Genomic DNA, 10664 nt, shown 5'->3' with positions numbered 1-10664 from the left:
CATCTGTTGGATATGCTGATTTCATTACCTTTGGTTGTATAACCAGCAATGGGTTTGCTGGATCACATGAAGAAAGCTGCACACATCTCCAACACAGTCAACCACTCCAGAAAGCCGTACATGTCCACAATGCACCCACAGTTGGAGGAGCACAGCCGTTCCTGGGACAGAATCTCTCCCAAGCTCCCCTCCCAACAGAGCTTTCTGCAACTGCCTGGCTGCACACTGACTCTCCTCCACCTTGGATCTTGCCTTTTTCCTCCGTCAGTAGTAAAGTGATGAGCACCATCTCAATTTACCTGATATCTTCAACATGGCCACCAAAACAAATTTGCAGATCAGATTACTGGATTTGGTGGGAAAAGTAAGGGAATGTAGGTCAAGAGGGAGCGAAGATTGTAGACAGAATTATAAGAATGGACCAAGATTCCTGCCTCACTGACATAAAAGCCCTTGATATGTCATGGCCCATGCTTGTGGCCAGATTATCCAGCAGATGGTGGAATTTCACTACTGAGACTTGACTGCCTGATGAGGCAGACAAGAGTATTTGCAGATGTAAATAAGGCCCTTCCTCAGTTGACCAAGAGCTAAATCTTTGGATTCTCCTGCATAAGTTCGAAAAAATAAGTCTTTTGAAATGACAAAGATCAGAGTGATGAGGTTAATCCGAAGGTTTGAAGGAGCAGCGAGCTATGACGGGAAGGCGTGGGCAGCCTCAGGGCAGGAGGAAGCATTGTGATGTGAGTGCTTTGGGGCAGACTCATGGGTAGAGCAAGTGACCTGACATGAAGGGTTCTGGGCAGCCTCAGGGCAGGAGCAGCCAGCTTGGTGTGAACCGGTTGGATCACCATCCTGGAGTAACCAGCTGTAATGTCAAGGGTGGTGGGTCACCTGTCAGAGGCCCCAGCCTTGACATGGATGGCTGTGGAGCTGCATCATGCAGGGATCCACCGTCTATGCAACTGGTTGTGTGGCAGCCTAATGTAGGGATCTGTGAGAGCTGAGTTCCTGGGTTCTGAAACAACAGGGCACTGAATTCTGTCAGTGTTTTGTGGCCTTTGGAGAGGACTCTAGTGCTCTTCTTTTTTCCATTTAATACTTTACTGGCCTCCTTTCTACAGTCATGAGATCTCTTTAATTCTTTTTTTTTTCTTTCTCTCTCTATAGCTTCCAAAAGTAAGAGAAAATATTTGACATGACTTTCTGAGTCTGGTTTAGTTCACTTGGACTGATCTCTAATTTCATTTGTTCACCAGTAAATCACCTAATTTCATTCTTTATAACCAAGTAATATTCCATTGTGTATAGGACCAAATTTTCTTTACTCATTCACCTATCTTGTGTACCTTGGTTATTGTGAATTGCACTGACATAAACATGGACATGCATTTCGTGTCTTTTGTATAAATACCAAGGAGTGGGCCTGGTTTATATGATGGGCCAATTCCAAATGTTTTGAGATATATCCATACTGCTTTCCCAAGTGGTTATAATAACTTGAAGTCCCACCGATAATGTAAATGTATTTCCCTCCATTCTGCAGTCATTATTATTTGTAGTTTTTTTTGTGTGTGGTGCTGGGGATTGAACCGAGGGATTGTGTATGGGAGTCAAGCACTCTATCAACTGAGCTACATCCCCAAACCATATTATGTGTATTCTTGATGGCTGCCATTCTCATTGAAATGAGATAAAATTTCAGTGTAGTTTTGAATTTCATTTTTTTGATTGCTCTAAATATTCGCTATTTATTGATGTATTTGTTGGATATTTGTACCTTTTCTTTTGAAAAATGTCTGTTTAGGTCATTTGTCCTTTAGTTAATTGGGTTATTTATTTTCTACTGTTAATTGATGAATCCTTGATTTTTCTGAATATGATAGCCTGATGGAATACTGTCTAGAAAAGATTTTCTCCCATTCTGTAGATTCACTTTATTTCTAAATTCTTTCTTTAGTAAAACTCCTTTGAGAATGAAAACTATAAAAAACTACAGATGTAACATTCTTTTAGTCATGTCAACAATTATGAGATTTTAATTATGTATTCTTTAGAAGAATAACATCAGGATGGTCTATTTTCACCTTTATCTTTTGCACTGAGTCACTTATGAGTCTATAGCTAGAGCTCATGAGCAAAGATCACAGACAAAACAACAGGATGAAGAATGGAAAACCAGCATTGTTAGGTTAATGTTGGTGATCACAATTCTCAATATGCATAACAGCTAAAATGTAAACACAGTAGGACTAGTGAATGTCCAAAAAACTAGTGCTGGTATTTTTTCTTTTTCCTTTATATTTTATTTTAATTTATTTTTATTGTAAACAAATGGGATACATGTTGTTTCTGTTTGTACATGGAGTAACAGCATACCATTTGCATAATCATACATTTACATAGGGTAATGATGTTTGATTCATTCTGCTATTTTTTCCTTCCCCCCAACCGCTCCCACCAATCATTTCCCTCTATACAGTCCCTCTTTCCTCCATTCTTGCCCCCCTCACACCCCCCATTATGTGTCATCATCCGCTTATCAGTGAGATCATTTGCCTTTTGGATTTTTGAGATTGGCTTATCTCACTGAACATGATATTCTCCAATTTCATTCATCTGCCTGCAAATACCAAAATTTTATTATTTTTATAGCTGAGTAACATTCCATTGTATATATATACCACAGTTTCTTTATCCATTCATCAACTGAAGGACATCTAGGTTGGTTCCACAGTCTGGATATTATGAATTGAGCAACTGTGAACATTGAAGTGGCTGTATCTCTATAGTATGTTGATTTTAAGTCCTTTGGGAATAGGCCGAGGAGTGGGATAGCTGGGTCAAATGGTGGGTCCATTTCAAGTTTTCTAAGGAATCTCCACACTGCTTTCCAGAGTGGCTGCACTAATTTGCAGCCCCACCAGCAATGTATGAGTGTACCTTTTTCCCCGCATCCTCTCCAACACCTATTGTTGCTTGTATGCTTGATAATCACCATTCTAATTGGGATGAGATGGAATCTTAGTGTAGTTTTGATTTGCATTTCTCTTACTACTAAAGATGGTGAACATTTTTCCATATGTTTGTTGATCGCTTGTAGGTCTTCTTCTGTGAAGTGTCTGTTCATATCCTTAGCCCATTTATTGACTGGGTTATTTGTATTCTTGGTGTAGAGTTTTTTGGGTTCTTTATATATTCTGGAAATTAGTGCTCTCTCTGAAGTATGAGTGGCAAAGATATTCTCCCACTCTGTAGGCTCTGTCTTCGCATTGCTGATAGTTTCCTTTGCTGAGAGAAAGCTATTTAGTTTGAATCTATCCTAGTTATTGATTCTTGCTTTTATTTCTTGTGCTATGGGAGTCCTGTTAAGAAAGTCTGGTCCCAAGTCAACAAGGTGAAGATTTGGACTTGCTTTTTCTTCTATAAGATGAAGGATCTCTGGTCTGATTTCGAGGTCCATGACCCATTGTGAGTTGATTTTTGTTCAGGGTGAGAGATAGGGGTTTAGTTTTATTCTGTTGCATATGGATTTCCAGTTTTCCCAGCACCATTTGTTGAAGAGGCTATCTTTTCTCCATTGCATATTTTTGGCACCTTTGTCGAGTATGAGAAAATTGTATTTATTTGGGTTTGTGTCCGTGTCCTCTATCCTGTACCATTGATCTTCCTGTTTCTTTTGGTGCCAATACCATGCTGTTTTTGTTACTATTGCTTTGTAGAATAGTTGAAGTTCTGGTATTGCGATACCCCCTGCTTCATTCTTCTGCTAAGGATTGTTTTAACTATTCTGGGTTTCTTATTCTTCCAGATGAATTTCATGATTGCTTGCTCTATTTCTGTAAGGTACGTCATTGGGATTTTAATTGGAATTGCATTGAATTTGTATAACACTTTTGGTAATATGGCCATTTTGACAATATTAATTCTTCCTATCCAAGAACATGGAAGATCTTTCCATCTTCTAAGGTCTTCCTCAATTTCTTTCTTCAATGTTTTGTAGTTTTCATTGTAGAGATCTTGTACCTCTTTGGTTAGATTGGTGCCCTAGTTTTTTATTTTTTTTTTGATGCTATTGCAAATGGAGTTGTTTTCCTCATTTCCCTTTCAGCTGTTTCGTCGCCTGCTTATTAAAATTCTTTAGATTTATGCGTGTTGATTTTATAGCCTGGTATTTTGCTGAATTCATTGATGAGGTCTAGAAGTTTTCTGGAGGAGTTTTTTGAATCCTCTAAATATAGAATCATGTCATCCGCAAATAGTGACAGCTTAAGTTCCTCTTTTCCTATTCGTATCCCTTTAATGTCTTTAGTCTGCCTAATTGCTCTGACTAGAGTTTCGAGGACAATGTTGAATAGAAGTGGTGAAAGAGGACATCCCTGTCTTGTCCCCTTTTTTAAAGGGAATGGTTTCAGTTTTACTCCTTTAAGAATGACATTAGCCATGGGTTTAGCATAAATAGCCTTTAGAATGTTCAGGTATGTTCCTAATATCCCTAGTTTTTCTAGTGTTTTGAGCATGAAGGGGTGTTGTATTTTGTCAAACACTTTTTCTGTATCATTTGAAATAGCCATATGATTCTTATCCTTAAGTCTATTGACATGATGGATTATGTTTATTGATTTACAATGTTAATCCATCCTTGCATTCCAGGGATGAACCCCACTTGATCGTGGTGCACGATTTTCTTAATATGCTTTTGGATACTGTTTGCCAATCATTTGTTAAGGATGTTTGCATCCATATTCATCAAGGATTTTGGTCTAAAATTTTCTTTCCTTGATGTGTCTTTTCGTAGTTTGGGTTTGAGGGTGATATTAGCCTCATAGAATGAGTTCGGTAGGGTACCCTCCTTTTCTATTTCCTGGAATACTGTGAGAAGTATTGGAATGAGATCTTCTTTGAAGGTCTTGTAGAATTCGAATGAGAATCCATCTGGTCCTGGACTTTTCTTGGATGGTAGGTTTTTAATGGCCTCTTCTATTTCATTGTTTGATATTGATCTGTTCAAATTGTGTATGTCCTCCTGGTTCAGTTTGGGAGGAGCATATGTCTCTAGAAATTTGTGAATGTGTTCGGTAGATTCTATTTTGTTGGAATACAGATTTTCAAAGTAGCTTCTAAGTATGTTATGTATCTCAGTGTCTGTTGTGATATTTCCTTTTTCATCATGAATTTTAGTAATTTGAGTTTTCTCTCTCCTTCTCTTTGTTAGTGTGGCTAAGGGTTTGTCTATTTTGTTTACTTTCTCAAAGAACCAACTTTTTGTTTTGTCAATTTTTTGAATTGTTTCTTTTGTTTCAATTTCATTGATTTCAGCTCTGATTTTAATTCTTTCCTGTCTTCTACTACTTTTGGTGTTATTCTGTTCTTCTTTTTCTAGGGCTTTGAGCTGTAACGTTAGGTCATTTAGTTGTTGACTTTTCATTCTTTTCTGGAATGCGCTCCATGCAATGAATTTTCCTCTTAGTACCGCTTTCATAGTGTCGCAGAGATTTTGATATGTTGTATCATTGTTCTCATTGACCTCTAAGAATTTTTTCAGCTTCCCCCTGATGTTTTCTGTTATCCATGTTTCATTCAATAGCATATTATTTAGTCTTCAGGTGTTGGAGTAATTTTTGTTTTTAATTTTGTCATTGATTTCTACTCTCAGTCTATTATGATCTGATAGAACACAAGGCAATATCTCTATTTTTTTTGCATTTCCTACGTGCTGTTTTATGGCATAACACCTGGTCTATTTTCAAAAAGGTTCCATGTGCTGCTGAGAAGAAAGTGAATCTGCTCGCTGATGGATGGAATATTCTATATATGTCTATTAAGTCTAGGTTATTGATTGTGTTATTGAGTTCTATGGTTTCTTTGGTTGGTTTTTGTTTGGAAGATCTATCTAGTGGTGACAGCAGTGCATTAAAGTCACCCAGAATTATTGTGTTGTGGTCCTTGTGATTCTTGAAATTGAGAAGAATTTTCTTGATGTTCAGGGATGCACCATTGTTTGGGGCATAAATATTTACTATTGTTATGTCTTCCTGATTTATGGTTCCCTTAAGCATTATGAAATGTCCTTCTTTATCCCTTCTGAATAACTTTGACTTGAAGTCCACTTTATCTGTTATGAGGATGGAAAACCCTGTTTTTTTACTGAGTCCATGTGCATGGTAGGTTTTTTCCCTTTCTTTCACGTTTAGTCTGTGGATGACTTTTTCTATGAGATGAGTCTCTTGCAGGCAGCATATTGTTGGGTCTTTCTTTTTAATCCATTCTGCCAGTCTATGTCTTTTGATTGATGAGTTTAGGCCATTAACGTTCAGGGTTATTATTGAGATATGATTTGTATTCCCAGTCATTTGGGCTTATTTTTGGTTTTTAAGTTGGCTTGGTTTCTCCTTTGAGTGGTTTTTCTCTAAGGTAGTTCCTCCCTTTGCTGACCTACATTGTTGTTTTTCATTTGCTCCTCATGGAAAATTTTGTTGAGAACATTCTGTAGTGCAGGCTTTCTATTTGTAAATTCTTTTAACTTTTGTTTATCATGGAAGGATTTTATTTCATCGTCATATCTGAAGGTAAATTTTGCTGTGTAAAGGATTCTTGGTTGGCAACCATGTTCTTGCAGAGCTTGAAATATGTTGTTCCAGGCCCTTGTAGATTTTAGTGTCTGGGTTGAGAAGTCAGCTGCTATCCGTATTGGTCTCCCCCTACATGTAGTCTGATGATTTTCTCTCATGGCCTTCAAAATTCTATCTTTATTTTGAATGTTAGGCGTTTTCATTATAAAACGTGTGGATCTATTGTGATTTTGTGCATTTGGTGTTCTGTAAGCCTCTTGTATTTGATTTTCCATTTCATTCTTCAGGTTTGGGAAATTTTCTGATATTATTTCATTGAATAATTTGTTCATTGCTTTGGTTTGTATCTCTGTGCCTTCCTCAATCCCAGTAATTCTTAAATTTGGTCTTTTCATGATTTCCCATAGTTCTTGGAGATTCTGTTCATGATTTCTAACCATCTTCTCTGTTTGGGCAACTTTATTTTCAAGATTAAATATTTTGCAATTAGAAACTCAGTAGAGGGTTTTTCAAGATAGTGAACTAGAGGGTGGCTGCATTTCATGTTGCTCAAGGACACAGGATTCAAAAGAGGATATAGTGAGAGGCTTGGGACCAACTCAAAGCCGCTGGGTGAGTCTCTCCCACTGGGGAGGCATCCTGGATGAGGGGTTAGTCCCGGAACACAGGGAACTTTGTAAAGTAGAGTTGCCCGGTGAGACACCCTTCTCCCCGCTGGAGCGGTGAACTCGGAAAACTGGGAACATCGTAGAGGTGGCTGCTCAACACAGCGCTTGGACTTGGAGCAACCACTGGGGCTCCGGGCGGCTGCCTAAGGAGGAGCTGCATGGCGAGCTGTTTGGACTGAGAGCGACCACTCCTGAACACTGGGGGGCTGCCCTGAAGAAGAGGAGGAGCGCGTTGGGTCGCTTGGACTTGGAGGGACTACATCAGAGCTACAGGGAGTTGCCAGAGGAGGAGCAGTTTGGTGAGCTGTTTGGACTCAGAATGACCACTTCTAAGCACCGGGGGGCTGTCCAGAGGAAGAGGAGGAACGTGGCAGGTCACTTGGTCTAGGAGTGACTGCATCAGAGCTCTGGGTGGCTGCTCAGAGGAGGAGGCAAGTGGTGAGTTGTTTAGACTCAAATTACCACTCCTGAACACCGGTGGCCTGCCTGGAGGAAGAGCGTGGTGGGTCGCTTGGTCTCGGAGAGACCCCACATGAACACCCGGGGGGCTACCCCGAGGAGGAGGAGGAACAGGGCGGATCACGTGGTCTCAGAGTGACTGCCTAGGGCTATGGGTGGTTGGCAGGATGAGGAGAAGCGAAGTGAGTTGCTTGGACTCCTAGTGACTGCATTGGAACACCGGGTGGCTGTCCAGAGGAAGAGGTGTGTGATGGGTTGCTGGGACTCTGAGCGACAGTACGGGGCTCCAGGTGGCGGCTCAGAGGAGGGGCCGCATAGCCAGGTGATTAGGTGCAGAGTAGGGTCCCAGGACCTAGGTGGCTTCTTGGTGGAAGAGCCGCACAGAGACATGCCTAGGGGCGGAGCGAAGTTTTCAGAACTGCGGGCAGATTCTCTGAGGAGAGGCAGCCTAAGGAGACTCATCTGTGAAGGGTGAGGCTCCCAGGCCTAGGAGGTAAGTCCGGGCCACTGGGAACGTTGCAGAGGAAGGCAGCACAATCAAGGCTGTAGTTGTAGATTGAGGGGAACCTTTAGGAGGGTGAGTCACCTCCCCACTGGGTAAGTCTTCACTGCCGGGTGAGGGTTTCCCACAAGGATGGTAAAACCAGAGACACAGGCACAAACAGGCCTTGCCTCAGCCCACAGCCTAGTTCCCCTTTTGATGACCATTGGTCAACAAGTGGAGGCACCTCTGCCCACTATCAGGGAATATACCCCACCTTAGGGTCACCAACCCTAGAGAGGCAGCTTCCTTGTGGAGCACCGCATTATCAACTTCCTCGAAGACTGCAGGCTACTGAAAGATAAGAGTGAATATACTAGTAATCTTCAGGGACAGTATAAGTCAATAGAGGAAATCTGCAATATGGTAATGACCCACTGATTCCTGAACAATATGAGAAAACAAGGGAAGAAAATGCCCCAAACAAATCTAGATGTTACATCAATAAAATCCAATGACAGCATGGCAGAAGAAATGACAGAAAAAGAATTCAGAATGCACATAATTAAAATGATCAGAGAAGCAAACAATGAGATGAAAGAGCAATTGCAGGCATTGAATGATGAGATTAAAGAGCAAATGCAGGCATTGAATGATTGCACCAATCGACAGTTAAAAGAGCAAATACAGGAAGCAAAAGATCATTTCATTAAAGAGTTAGAGATATTGAAAAAAAAAAAAAACAAACAGAAATCCTTGAAATGAAGGAAACAATAAACCAATTTAAGAACTCCATAGAAAGCATAACCAATAGGATAGAACACCTGGAAGACAGAACCTCAGATATTGAAGAAAAAATATTTAATCTTGAAAACAAAGTTGAACAGAGAAGATGGTAAGAAATCATGAACAGAATCTCCAAGAACTATGGGATATCATGAAATAGCCAAATGTGAGAATTATTGGGATTGAGGAAGGCTTAGAGAAACAAACCAAAGGACTGAACAATCTATTCAATGAAATTATGTCAGAAAATGTCCCAAATCTGAAGAATGAAATGGAAAATCAAGTTCAAGAAGCTTATAGGATTCCAAATACACAAAATTACAACAAACCCACACCAAGGCACATTATAATGAAAATACCGAACATACAAAATAAAGACAGAATTTTAAAGGATGTGAGAGAAGCAACCAAATTACATTCAGGGGGAAACCAATACGGATATCAGCAGATTTTTCAATCCAGAACTTAAAAGCTAGAAGGGCCTGGAACAACATTTTTCAAGTTCTGAAAGAAAATGGATGCCAACCAAGAATCTTATACCCAGCAAAACTTACCTTCAAATTTGACAATGAAATAAAATCATTCCATGATAAACAAAAGCTGAAAGAATTTACAAAAAGAAAGCCAGCATTACAGAACATTCTCAGCAAAATATTCCATTGGGAAGAGATAAAAAAACAAAGAAGCAAATCAGCAAAGGGAGGAATTATCCTAAAGGAACTGTCAAATAAAGGAGGAACCAAGGTGTGTCAAAATAAATAAATAAATAAATAAAATTTTAAAAATGAACCAAAAGACCGCGAATACAAATCATATCTCAATAATAATACTGAATGTTAATGGCCTGAATTTATCAATCAAAAGACATAGACTGGCAGATTGGATTAAAAAGAAAGATCCAACCATATGTCGCTTGCAAGAGACTCACCTCATAGAAAGAGATACCCATAGACTAACGGTGAAAGGATGGGGAAAAACATACCATGCACATGGACTCAGAAAAAAGCTGGAGTATCCATTCTCATTTCAGATAATGTGGACTTCAAGCCAAAGTTAGTCAGAAGGGATAAAGAAGGACATTTCATACTGCTTAAGGGAAGCATAAATCAACAGATATAACAATATAAACATCTATGCCCCAAACAGTGGCTCATCCATGTATGTTAAACAAATCCTTCTCAATTTTAGAAACCAAATAGACTGTAACACAATAATACTAGGTGATTTTAACACACCTCTGTCACCACTGGACAAATCTTCCAAACAAAAATTGAACAAAGAAACCATAGATATCAATAACACAATCATTAATTTAGACTTAACAGACATTTGTAGAATATACCAAGAGTGAATACACTTTCTTCTCAGCAGCACATGGATCCTTCTCTAAAATATACCATATATTATGCCACAAAGTTACTGTTAGCAAATACAAGAAGATGGAGACACTACCTTGTATTCTATCACATCATAATGGATTGAAACTAAAAATAAATGAAAGAGTGAAAAACAGAAAGTACTCCAAAACCTGGAGATTGAACAATAGGCTATTATATGATGAATGGATAACAGAAGATATAAGGAAGTAAATTAAAAAATTCTTAGAGGTAAATGAGAACAAAGAAACATCATATCAAAATCTTTGGGACACTATGTAAGCAGTACTTAGAGAAAATTTTTTTCATGGAGCACATTTAA

This window comes from Sciurus carolinensis, chromosome 7 (genome assembly GCF_902686445.1).
Source record: "Sciurus carolinensis chromosome 7, mSciCar1.2, whole genome shotgun sequence".
Taxonomy (NCBI): Eukaryota; Metazoa; Chordata; class Mammalia; order Rodentia; family Sciuridae; genus Sciurus; species Sciurus carolinensis.
The sequence above is the reverse complement of the archived record's forward strand: the minus strand, read 5'-3'. Positions refer to the sequence as shown.